This window comes from Lampris incognitus, chromosome 10, assembly GCF_029633865.1.
Source record: "Lampris incognitus isolate fLamInc1 chromosome 10, fLamInc1.hap2, whole genome shotgun sequence".
In the NCBI taxonomy this organism is placed as follows: domain Eukaryota; kingdom Metazoa; phylum Chordata; class Actinopteri; order Lampriformes; family Lampridae; genus Lampris; species Lampris incognitus.
The window spans coordinates 29,175,993-29,190,023 of record NC_079220.1 but is presented as its reverse complement, the minus strand read 5'-3'; the positions used below and the strand labels follow the sequence as shown (position 1 = coordinate 29,190,023).

Below are 14,031 nucleotides of genomic sequence, written 5' to 3'. Positions count from 1 at the left end.
AACTTGCATGCACACAAGCTTACACAGTCACGCCTACACAAATAAACTCAATCAAAACCACAATCTAGCAACGAAATCACAAACATACATGAGTACAGTTGTATTTACAGGTGCTGGAAGATGTCAAACATCAGTCCGAGTGTACAGAACCTAATAGCTGAATAATGAGTTAAAGGAAATGTCCTTTTTTTACAGCCTGGGTTTTCTTTTTGCCATCGTGTGTTGATTATGATATCATTTTAATCACTGGCTTCATTTCAGAGGTTTTGGAGAAGGCAGCACTGCGGGACACAGAGACATGTTTCAACAAGTCAGATTTCACCCAGTTATTTAAACTACGTATTGGGAAGTGAACAGGAAAGTGCAAGTGAAAAGTCGTTATCCAAAATGTCCAAAGTTATCAACAATGGTCGATCACATTGCTGAGCTTCATCCTGGTTCAACTTGCAGGAATGACCATCTCACTTGCCGTAGCTGGTCGTAAGCACCAGTAAACCACCCAGTCAGCACTAATGAGAGGTCACAGATAATGAAAAATAATGCACACAGATTGTGTGTATTATCAGGAATCAGGAACACTTTGTTGTTTAATGCCGTTTCCCGCAGCCCACAGCAGTGCAACACAAAGACAAAAACACATCTACAAACTACAAGAACTACAAGAACACACATATCCAAACTAACATAGCCAAACATATCAACAAAAAAAAAAATCACTGTCCAGGAGAACGAACGCCAGCCAGGATGACTGTCGGGACTGCCGGTCTGCATGGGCTAGCAGTTAGCTTAGCCTGCCCCGCTTCCGCATCTTGTCAGACCGCCCTCAGTGTTTCCCCCTTGGGTGCAGCTCCAGGCAGGGGCTGTGGTCCCTGGGCCCACAAGACGCGGCAAACCAAGATCTCCCAGCTGATCCAGCGCCAGCCCTCCCAGTCAGACACCCTCGATACACCTCCCCGCACTCCACACGACAACACCAAAAACACAGTCAACACCAGGTGAGGCCACCGCCAGACCGCCCTCTATGTTGTTATTATTTCATAACTGAGGTACTAGGATTCTTTTGTTTCTGTTGTCGTTGTTGTTGTTGAAAAGACAGGTTTAAGACTTGTGTTTGGCATGTGGGCTCATGTCCAAAATCCTCAGAATAAAGTGGTGAGTAAAATTATATCATAACTACTGGAAAAAACTGCTACATTAGATAAGACCTCAGGTTGTAAAGACCCAAAGATTTTCCTTTAAGGGAGAGCGAGAACGTATGTTTAAGTCCCTTTGGTGGCCCCGTTGTGTTGAGCTGTGTTTTCTCAACATGTGGTGGGGTTTGCAGCCCTGAGCAGCGAGCCAACAGCCTTGTAGCCCTTCGGCAGCAGCAGGAACAGCAGCTCCGGTAGCAGAGCCACATGCCTGGTGTTTATGGGAGGGCCTGCCTGGGCCAGTCCCCGAGTCCCCTATCATTACTCCTCTCTGTGGGGAGCTGCTGGGCCTGCTGCCTGGAGACACGGCAGCTTTTCTTTCACCGAGTGCTCTGCAGCTTACCTCGACCCCCCATCACAATAACACATACCCTGGATTGCACCCTGGAGAGGACTATGCATGTGTGTTTGTGTCTGCACATGTGCCTGTGTGTGTGTGGATAATGTAGCCTATGGCTGTGAGCTGCAAAACTCACTCTAACACAGAAGCGTAGATGGCAGGCCCATTTCAAATGCAGAAATGGAAAAGAAAGACATGAAACCATTATTACTCACACCTCTTCAGGGAAAGCCTGTGCTTTTGTTGGACCTTTTTTGTTCTGAAATATGAAGGCAACCTTGCATTCAGCACTCGATGTGCACATTAAAAATACAAAACATGGCAGCGTTGTGTGTAGACGTTAGAAGGGCAGGTATAGGGAATTAGTGTAACAACGCATTATGTAATAATATCGCATTATATAATAATTCGAAAAAAATGTAATAAAATGTTCACTTCATTGTAATAACATGTAATAATAGTCCACATTTTGGGAAGATGGCAGCGCGAATTCACATTTGCAGCAGCCCAATACTGTTGTGGGAAGATGGCAGCGCGAATTCGTGATTGCGGTGGCCTGACTCAGTACCATCCATGCAGTGTCTTTGTCCATGTCTGCATTTAAGTTTTGTCTTCGTTTGATGGCTGGGAGAGTTGGCGCTGGATCGCCTGAGAGAGCTTGGTCTGCTGCATCCTGTGGGCCCAGGGACCACGGCCCTGCCTGGAGCTGCGCCCGAAGAGGAAACACTGAGGGTGGTTTGAAAGGACGCGGAAGCGGGGCCAGCTAAGCTAACTGCTAGCCCATCCAGACCGGCAGTTCCGACAGTCATCCTGGCTGGTGTTTGTTCCCTTGGACAGTGGTTTTTTTTGTTTAGTTTGGATACATGTGTTAGTTTGGATATGTGTGTCCTTGTAGTTCTTGTAGTTTCTGGATGTGTTTTTGTCTTAGTGTTGCACTGCTGTGGGCTGGCGGAAACGATACTTCGTTTCATTTCATGTATGCAAGTAAGTGAAATGAAATGACAAATAAAGTGTTCCAGATTCCTGAACACCCGCATTTTGTAACTGGTCGCATCTTTTAATCAACGGCCTGAACGCAATATGTAATACATTTCCCCGCATTTAGTAGCAAATTATTACATATTGCGATGGTTATTACAAAATATCGGCGTTGCACTTTTTTTGATGAAAATATAATATGGCGTATTATATAATAACCAACCAAAATGGATGTATTCAGTCATAACAATCGTTATAACGTTATAAAAAACAATGTTTATTTTGTGCATTCTTGTATGAATCATACTAACTCAAAATTCATTTTAAAAATAAACTGTTAGTTCAGTAGATTAGTAGTATCTTTCATTGTCAAAATTACATCAAGCGTCAGTGTATTCCTTAGCTTAATAGAACACAAATGTTAGGAAGCACACAAATTTGCATACATGTGCGCGCATACACACACACACACACACGCACACACACAGCTCCTTTGAGCAATCAGAACTATACAAATTTTATACAAAAAAAGGGAAAAAATGGTTGCACAACATATATGTTATACGTTATATTAACCTAATATGGAATAGTAAAATCTTTCAAATTCCTTATTCTCTCAATGCCCAATTACAGTACGTTTAGGCAAATAATATGTACCAGTGGTCAACAACACTATGGATGAACATTTAGACTATTAAGTATTATCTTTGATTATGATTAAGTATTGACGTAATTAAGTGAAAAACAACCACAGCATATATAGCCTAACAACACTCTGATTTGCAGTGGATTTCTAATATCCAAACAGTTAAATTTTAACTTGCAAAATCTACCTATCAAGTAGCCACAACAGAATGAACTTTACCCCTCTGACATGTCCATCACTCAAAATAAGCTATAGCTTACATGTTAGACACACATATAGCCTAACGATACACTATCTGGAAACTACTAAACTACAAAAACTTGAAGTTGCTTTAACCAAGAAAATCTACCTACAGTGCAAAACACAAGAGACAATGCTATCTTCTCAAAAAAATGTCCTTGATTTTAAATTGACCATAGCCCATATACTTAAGCAGGACCCAGGCCATCATCCACTCGCTATTTTTGCTAAATAGCTCCCTTAGTCTCACTGCAAGGCCACTACCGCATTCAGCAGATTTGTAGAACCTCGTTATACTAATGACACTATCACTGTCATCCATGTCAAGACTTTCAGCTAAAGATTCCCTGAGGTAGATCTGAGGATGGAACGGTGACGCAAGGTCTCAAAAAATTTGAGAAACTCCACTGAATACTCCAAGAATTGACACATCTGCATCAAGGGTCAAACTGCACAATTGACAGCGATTCTATCATCAGGATGGGCATGTCATGTTTTCCATCTCCATCATTATCTGGGAGTCCATCCAGCAGGGCATCATCTTGGGGTTGGGGTCCATCCAGTACAGCACCATCTTGGGGTTCATCCAGCAGGGCATCATCTTGGGGTTGGGGTCCATCCAGTACAGCATCAACTTGGGGTTCATCCAGCAAGGTATAATTTTGGGGTTGGGGTCCATCCAGTACAGCATCATCTTGGGGTCCATCAGTGAGGGGTTCAAAGCCTGTAATTTTTGTCTTTGTTTTTTTTTTTTGTCCAATGTGGGTTCCTCATGTTCGTCTTCTTGGTCTGGTTCACCCTCATATCTTTGAAATATCCTTTTGCTTTCAGCTTCCAGGATGTTTTCAATGAATGAAAAGATTGACCCTTCCAGACAAGTAATTTTCTCTGAGCCCCTCAGCAATGTGTCCGAAGACCAATAACAGCAAACTGTCACAGTCTGTATTAGACTGAGATATAATACAAGAGGCATCAATTAATTCCCAGAGTGGAGACAATGAGAAATTTAACATTGCAAATTTCAACAGCCCTTCTTTGTAGTGTTATGTCATTGCCATATGTCCCACATTGTGACATACTATTCAAGTATGCATCCCAGTCATTCGCAGCAACATAGTGTTCCATCTCTGGTAGATGGACTAGAGCTGAGATCTTGAATATTCAAATCAACAGCATCTCTAAGGGATAAAATTATCCCTTAGAGATGCTGTTGATCTGAATATTCCTAGTGTGGCCAAGCTACTCAGCCATGGCAGTGAACTGGGAATTTCCATCTGGTGCTGGGACAAGCCGGACACTCAACTGCAAAGATTTATAGTCCTTCATTCTGTCTTTATGTGTACTGCATCAAGTGGATGTAATGGTTGTGTAGACTTTGAGGCTTTGTAATGCATTTTTTTCTTGCTGCCATGCTGTACTTGTCACATCAGACATAAAACACCATTTCTCTTGCATGTTGGGGGTCACCAGGAATCTGAAACCGAAGATTGTATTTTGAAAGCTTTACATTTCGTCTCATGATTCTACCAGGCAATACCAGATACCTTGTTGAAAGTCGATGGGCACCATCGTTCACCCTGACTGACCAAAACAGCATAATTAATCACAGCTTACTACAGTGCTCAGTGGCCCCTGTGCCATTTTTGTCAGTCTGCTTTGTTTCTCTTCAAACTTAAGTCACTGTTTCAGGGAGGGTAAATTAGTTTGTGGATTGTTCATAGATTCATTGCTGACATTGGATGGAGACCCTGCCAAGGGACATATTATTCTATTACTTTGTCACCCATAGTATACTTCAAATGGAGACGTTCAGACGTTCAGTTTAAAACTTCCCTGGGGTCCTCATTTAGTACTGTGGAATAAGCTGGCAAATGCTTAACCCAGTTAACCCCTCTCTGCTGCAAATTCACAAGATCACACATGATCTTTTTCCTTAGTACTCTGTGGGTCCTCTCTACATTTCCTTGCCTTTGGAGATGGTACGGTGAACTCTCAATTAATCTGACTTGCATTGATTCCGTCAGCCTTCACACTGCTCCTTAAAATCCTCTTCCGTGATCACTAAAGCGACCTCAGGGAGCAAAGGAGTCGCTGAGAGGCTGAGGTCGGGCCTGCTACTTGTCTGACGCGCTTAACAAAAAAGAAAAAATCACTGAGATCCGAAAAAACATGTTTGCCTTTTTATTAACAAAAGAAGATGATCAGCTCGTGATAATGTGCACAAACTCATAATAAAAACAATCACAGTGACCAAAGAAAATGGCGGTCAACAAAAAAAATACGGCGACCCAGCTCACCCTTTCTCTATCTTACTGACAACAAAAGGTGAACAGGGGCATCCTATATCAATCGTTATTCCACGGGTGTGTACACACCCATGGAATTTTTTGCCCCTCAAGATTGTCTGACAGGCAGCAGCAAAATAATGAGGGTTATTTGTAATTCCTTCCTCCTAACATTTATTGTCTACCTCTTGCAACGAGCAATCACCCAGACCTGCAAAGACATCAGTGTTACGCAGTCGGTGTCTAAATTCAGGGGTAACCCAGGTTCTACACTAGTCTCCGAGACAAATTTCAAGGCTAAAAATATCCCATGGGTGTGTACGCACAAATTTGCCCATAGTAACAACTGATACATGAGGCCTCAGGTGTCTACATTAGTCCCGCATGGGCAATCGGGAACAGGCTCGCCAATTTGGGAATGGGGAACAGGTGAGCAGGGCAGGGCAGGAACAGGAACCGCAAGCCAAATAAGGGGCTGGGGATCAGGTGAACGTAACATCCCCGCCCATATCCATGTGACCCGCTATCTCCCTACTCAATATGACCACACAATAAATGATATCATAAACAAAAACAAACAACACCAAAATATAAACCATCACACACCATCACCTTAACATTACTGCAAAATTATACCTCTGTCAATTCATTTCTGACTCCTACAATAGCACTGTAAAACTTGAGGTGGGCCATGTTCAGAATATATATCATTAAGATGTTTTGCAATCTCTGAGCTATCTTTACCTTTTGATGGTCTCAGCCACGTATATCAACTAAAGACATCAACAACAGTGAGTATGTAACTAGTATATATAAAACGGCCATGTCTAATCTTCCATTTACCCATATCAAGGAGGTCAATCTGATGCTGATGATTTCCAAATCTAGCATTGTGGCACGGTAGCATTTGGAGCTGTCCAGGATTCTCTCTTTCGCCCCTTTATCAATCTTCTAAACTCAGGGCATATGGAGAGTGTGAAATGAGGGGCTGTGTTGCAAATATGTGAAAGCACTTTATGTCAGCACTTGTCTGTGTTATGCATTTTATGTCTGTTACTGCACTATATTGTATGTATGTATTTTTATGTGTCCGCCTTTATTTATTTATATTGGGGGGGGGGGTTCCCACTTTTTCTCCCAATTGTATCCAGCCAATTACCCCTGATGTAGGCTATCTACTGTAGCCTACATCAGGGGTAGGCTGATGGACCTACCCCTACATCAGGGGTAGGCCCATCATAGCCACATCAGTAGGCTATGATGTGGTTATGTGGGACATAGCTACTGATGTGGCTATGTGGGCACCATAGCCTACACCAGTGTTTCTCAACCGGGGTCCGCGGACCCCTAGTGGTCCGTGGTGTAATTGCAAGGGGTCCGTGAAAATAAAATCTTTAAAAAAAGATCCTATGACATTTATAGAAATAGGATTATTTTACTCAAATGTGACTGAGACCTTTATCTACCTAAACTATAAAGAGTAACAGGACTTTTTTCTCTAATTACATCTGTTTCACAAGTGTAATTTATTTTATTTTAATAAGAGATCTCGCTCCCGTTTGCATTGTTAAAAGTTACTGCATAAAAATTCTGTTTTGTTACATATATCTGAAAGTTACTGCATAAGAATTCTGTTTTGTTAACTATATCTAAGTTACAACTGAAAGCTCTTATTTTTGCCCCAAAGAGTGAATAAATGCTATAATGCAATTTAAAATGTAGTTTCTACTGTTTCTATCAAATTGCAACCCCCCTCCCCCAAGATCAGGTGGAGGGGTCCTCAGGGTAGATCAAAAATACGCAGGGGGTCCAGGACCCCAAAAAGGTTGAGAACCACTGGCCTACACCAGCCATGCCCTCAGTGATGTGGAAACATGCCACTGCAAAGAGAGAGAGAAGCACTGGCCATTGTTTGGAGTTGTGAACACTTCCACCTGTACCTGTATGGCAACACTTTCACCCTTGTCACAGACCACAAGGCACTCGAGGTGATCTGGAAAAAAACCCTATTGAAACCACCTGCCAGACTCGAAAGATGGGGACTGAGACTACAGCCCTACAACTTCAGAATAGAATACAGAAAAGGAGCGGAGAACCCTGCGGACTACATATCCCGTCACCCTGTTCCAGTACAGACAAGTGGAAACACAAGAGCAGAGAAGGTGGTGGAGGAGTATGTGAACTTTGTGGCACAACACACCACACCCAAAACAATAACTCTCACAGAGATAAAAGAGGAAACACTTAAAGACCCAGTCCTGCCGAAGATCAGTACCCACATCAGAGACAATACATGGTACAAAGTTGCAAGTGACACACAGCACGTTGAAGTACAAACACATCAGTAGTGAGCTCACTGTGTCACATACTGATGACATCATCCTGCGAGGCACCAAGATTGTCATCCCTGCATCTCTTGAACACAGAGCGCTACAGCTAGCCCATGAAGGACACCAGGGCACTGTAAAGACAAAGACACTCCTCAGAACAAAGGTATGGATTCCTAAAATTGACCTGAAAGCAGAACTCACTGTTAAGAACCGTCTAGCATGCCAGGCCAATACACCCACAGCACAGTCGGAACCCTTGAAGATGTCTGAGCTACCAGTAGCCCCCTCGCATGTCAGTGCAGATTTCTATGGCCCACTCCCTACCGGAGAATACCTTTTAGCTATCATAGACGAATACACAAGCTACCCAGTAGTTGAAATTGTGAGATCCACTTCAGCCAACACAGCAATCCCAGCCATAGATAAAGTGTTCTCCATGTTTGGAATACCGAGAAACCTAAAAACAGACAATGGCCCTCCTTTCAATAGTGAACAGTTCTCCAAGTTTAGTGGCCATCTAGGTTTCCACCACCAGAAAACAACACCCCTCTGGCCTCAAGGAAATGCAACAGCAGAAGGCTTCATGCACACGCTTGGAAAAGCCATCCACGTGGCAGAAACTCAGAGCATCCCATGGAAACATAAACTCAACACGTTTCTCCATATGTACCGCTCCACACCACACAGCACCACTGAAGCGTCACCTGCAGAACTGATGTTCCAACACAAAATCCACACCAAGATCCTGATGATCACCACGACCATTGAAAGTGACATTGACCACAAAATCAGAGAATGAGACAAGACTGGTAGAGCAAAGATGAAGTCTGACTCAGACACATGCCGTCATGCCAAGTCAAGCACACTCACCCCTGGTGATACTGTGCTTCACCAACAACCCAAGCACAACAAGCTCACCCCTCCGTACAACAGTGAGCCTTACACAGTGTCAAAGGTCAAAGGCTCGATGGTCACAGCAACCAAAGATGGACATTCCATAACCAAAAACTCTTCTTTCTTTAAAAAGATCAATGCTGAGATACAGGACACTCAAACAGATCCTGACGAGGATGATAGTGACACTGTTACTCTTGCAACACTGAGGTATCCTTTCAGAAGCAATCGCCAGCACCAGTCATATCTCAATGACTATGATTAAGATGGTTACCTGTAGGCCATCAATGTGGCCAAATGAATGAGTTTATTTGAACTTGAACTAAGACAATGTAGCGTTTGAATTTTAAATTGTATGTTGAGTTGGGATTGAGAATTAATATTGCTATTGCAGATAGTAAGTGAATCAGTTATGTCTAAGACCTTATAAGCTGTTTGTGAAGACAATGGTGTTAATCATTTAAAAAAAAAAAGGAGCGATGTAATGTTTACGGATAGGTACAACACTACAGTGATTAATATTTACGACAGTAACACATTGCCATCATGTGCAGTCATACATTACGAGAGGCAGAACCCGCGAAATCAGTTAGTCAGACAGTAGTTCACAGTACGGCTGTATGCATTGAACCTGAGCTTCTCCAGTAAAATTCTGCATTTCTTTAATTAGTTGTCTGTCTATTTGTATGACAAACGAGAACATCACAATACCCACATCCGGTTTCCCACCCGCAGACACAGCTAATTGTATCTGTAGGGATGCCCGGCCAAGCCAGAGGTAACAAACCGCCAATCCCCATGTTGGTAGGCAACGGAATAGACCGCTACGCTACCCAGATGCCCCTTGATAAGTGTGTGTTTTTGAGCGTTGATGTTGTTTTTACTGCTGGTTGTGCAACAAATTGCCTCTAGGGATAATAAAAATTACCTTGACCTTCTATGTTGGAAGACAATGATACACGTGCAGATGTTTTGTTTTGTTTTGTGATTAAAAGGGTTTAGGACAGTAGTCATTAGCTAAATGATTCACAAAATAGGCCAACATAACATACACAAACGTGCCGTGTGTGATTTTGGATAAGTCTATGCTTAGTGCACCCTCGCCTTAAGCCAGGGAACTACCACACAACGCCTGCGTCTGCACTAAGACGTGGTCTGACCCGGCAGAGACGCTGGCGTAATATTTAGTATTTGACACCAAACTAGCACTGCGCCACCTGATTTTGACTGACACACCTTCTATTGTGCTCCCACGCCCACTTCGGCGCAAGTGATGTCCTGGCGAGCCTGGAAATTAGCAAACGCATCCAAGCGAGAGAAAAACGACCTTGCGCCCAACAAAATTGTTACTATGTCTGCGTTAGCGCCACCTCTGGCCTTGCGCCATCCGGAAACTAGAGCCCTACAACTTATTTTCCCTCTTCCAAGTCAATGCAACTTTATTTATAACACATTTTTCATACACTGTGGCAATTCAAGGTGGTTTACAACGATTAAAATATTTTTAACAATTAATAAATAAATAGTGGTGTAGATAAAAAGATTCAAGTTTTAACTTTTTTTTGAAGAACTCAAATAAGTCAACTTAATTAAAAGTATCCATAAACAGTGTGGTTTTGAGTCCTGATCCAAAAGTTTAAGGATTACGCTACTTTTAAGATCGACAGGGAGTCTGCTTCAGAGATGCGTAAACATGGTGACTAAAAGTTGCTTCACCAAGTTTAGCCCTGGCATTGTACTAGCAGCCCACTCCCACTTGACCTGAGAGGCCTGGCAGGAGGGTACTCCTTAAAAATGTCTCTTCGGTCCCACTCCATGTATTGATTTATAAACAAACACCACTGCCTTATATTCAGTTCTGTGGCTGACAGGATGCCAATGTAACGACTTAAGAATCGGGGATATGTAGTCTGACCTTTTGGTTCTTGTAAGACCTCTAGCAGCTGCATTTTGAATAAACTAAAGTTTTTTGATTATCTTTTTCGAGAGCCCTGTCAAAAGACCATTGCAGTTGTTGTCAACACTACTAGAAATAAAAGTGTGAATGAGTTTTTCCAGGTCAGCTTTTGACATGAAGTCCCTGAGTTTGGCTGTATTTGTAAGGTGGTAAAAAGCTGATCTTGTTACTGCTTTTATGTTGCTATTTAGACTATCAGAGTCAACTATATCTCCAGTCTAATTTAACATTTGCGAAGTTTAATTAAGCTTAACTGTTAAAAATATAACATGTGTACAGATGAAGACATCCATTTTGGTTGGTTACATAATGCACCGTATTATCATATTTTCATCATAAAAAAGTGCCACTCATGCATTTTGACCACCATAATTTCCTATTGTGTTCAAGCTGTGTATCACAAAATGTGACAGCTTATTACAAAATGCAGGTGTTATTGCATTATGAAGTGAATATTTATTACACTTTGTTGAGTTATGGGGATTATGCGTTTGATCATGTGTGTGTGTGTGTGTGTGTGTGCGTGCATGCGTGCGTGTGTGTCTGCAGCTAATCTTGCAAACTACTGGACCTATATGGTTGCGGTGATTAGAAAACTTCGAAAAACATTTGTTTTCATTATCACCGCTCTCACTCTCTAGTGAATGAAGGGAGGTGTGCATGCGTGCGCATCACCGACTCACATTTAGCTACAGTTGACTCAGATCGGGCAGCAACATGTTATTAAAATAATTTTGCTAATCCAAAAAATGCTAAAGTTATAAAGGGACAACTTCCTTTAAGTTGCAGTCAAAACAAGAAGTGTTGCATATTCTTGTCGTTGCCTGATCTGAGTCAATCGTAGATGTGAGTCACGCATGCGCAACTGTAAACGGTTTACCTAGCTTCATTATATTCTCAAAATAAAGACAGGGTTAGGGCTAAACCAAAATGGTCACATAGCAAACCTTTTCTTTCTGGAAAGTGCAAATTCATGTTAGTCTTTGTCGCATTCATGCAGGGTCCACCCAGGAGGCTGCACATCTACAGACTGACAGGCAAAACGTTTTTATTAGGTAGATCTTTATAGCCTGAGCGCTGCATATAAAAACGTTTTTTCCTTATTTCCTGTTCAACTGACTCTGGTGCTGCACAAAACTCTTATAATGGCAGGAAAAACCTGGTTTTTCTGTCCGTGTGTGCGTGTATCTTTCCGCTGCTAATCTCGCATACTACTGGGCCTGCCTGCCTGACAGTTTTTGTCCACAGTAATGACTGTATGATCAAGGACCTCTCACGGTTGCAGTGATTCAAAAACTTTTGAAAACCTGTATTATACCACAACTGAGTGCCAACTCCTCAGCTGGTTTTTCACCTAAATCCAAGCACCGGAGAAGGGGAGATACTCAGGCAGTGCCGCCGTATTTTCCCTTTTCCCGGTAGATGAAAAAGGAGTGGTTTGTTGCAAAGTCTGAACACCGGAGAAGGGCAGATATGCCTGGGTGTGTCTGATATTGCCGTGTTGGTGTTGTTCCTACAACATCATAAATAATGTTTCTCCAGGGCCATCGTTGCAACTGACCAATCACGTTGTTGTGCGGTCGTACCTTTGCGACATGGGGAAAAAGACGGTTGTGGGATTAGGTAGTGGATTAGCGTGGGTTAGCTATCGGTTAGGTTAAGGTTAACTATCAGTTAAGGTTAAGGTGAGGTAAGTGTTAGCTTAAGGTTAGCTATCAGTTAAGGTTAGGGTGAGGTAAGTGTTAGGTTAAGGTTAGCTATCAGTTAAGGTTAGGGTGAGGTAAGTGTTAGGTTAAGGTTAGCTATCAGTTAAGGTTAACTATGAGGTAAGTGTTAGGTTACGATTAGGGTTAGGTTGAGGTTGAGGTTATTTTTAGGTTAGCTTTGGTATTTTTTTTGGTCTTTTTCCCCGTGTCGCAAAGGCATGACGTCACAACAATGTGAGTGACCTGTTTCAATGATGGTCCTGGAGCAACATTAATTATGATGTCGTGGGAACAACACCAACACGGCGATATCTGATCACGCGTGGAGATCTGCACTCTACGGAGTGCACTCTTCTAGTTACATAATGTGTTGTTAAAAGGGCCATTAGAAGAGTTTTCTTTCTTTTTCTTTTTTTATACAGAGAAAGTCCACTGCACAAACATGCAGTTTTCCCAGCAACACTGCACCTCATATTCACACTGCTGTCCTCTAGTCTCTGCCGCTGTGCGGCTCCAATTGAATAACTACATGACTTATAACTGCCTTGCTCTGGGGTATAGTTTCAAGGTAGCTGTGGAGCAGTTTAATTTCCCAGCCATATTTAGGCTGTCGGATTTGTACTGGCAACCTTACAGTCACAACCCGGCTTTGCTGAGCTCTTGGCTATCACCGCCTCTGACAACTAAGTCAGTCAAATAGAACCCATGTTCGCGAGCACAAGCTTTAGAGTAAAGTTTCACCATTTCAGGAGCATCAGTGTGTTAGCTGTAACACTCCCCGAGCAAGTTATTTGTGTGGTGCGGGCTGTCTAGCAGCATACGGAGTTCTTGGGTGAGCTCAAATAATCAATATGCTTAGGCGTACGGGGAGGGGTGGGGTCTAAATGAATGATCTTTTCCTGCCCGCTCAGGAAACTCAGCATCATCTGAGGCCAATCTGTCGGACGGACGGCGCACGAGCAGGGTCCCGTAGGGCACTCCCCTCCTTCTCCATCTGCTGCTTCCGTCAGCCCCCTGATATCCATGCTGCAGCTTTCTGCTTGTAGGGCAACCGCCGTATTACATTGGTATCGCCCTCTAACACTTAACAGATCTGTCTGAAGGATGCGCCGTCACTACGTAGGATAAATACAAACGTCATTTGTTCATTTTTGCCTGCCCCTTCTCCCCCCCCCATTGTGTTTCTATTGTGTTTACTGGAAGTTGTTTGATCCCTGGGCCACGCAGATGGGAGATCCTTTATCATTTACCGTACAGAGAGGACTTCTTGTGATTTAATGGGCTGCATTCGACAGAGTGGCCTGGCTGATTTACTACAGTCATTAAGTACAACAGCAATGTCAGCTCCTCACTGCCCAGTACTCACACACACACACATAGACACACACACGCTGTTATGAGAATTTAGCATTGTGTAACACTGCAACAAGGTGGGAATGTTTCTCAAACCACCAACAGCTTTGGA

The 14,031-nt window shown here is 42.8% G+C and overlaps 1 protein-coding gene across 1 annotated transcript in view; it reads right to left on the bottom strand.

Moving 5' to 3' along the window:
• The window catches only part of plcl5 (phospholipase C like 5), a 144,041-nt gene that overhangs the window by 68,810 nt on the left and 61,200 nt on the right, over positions 1–14,031 (bottom strand). The gene's annotated exons all lie outside the window — the stretch shown is intronic.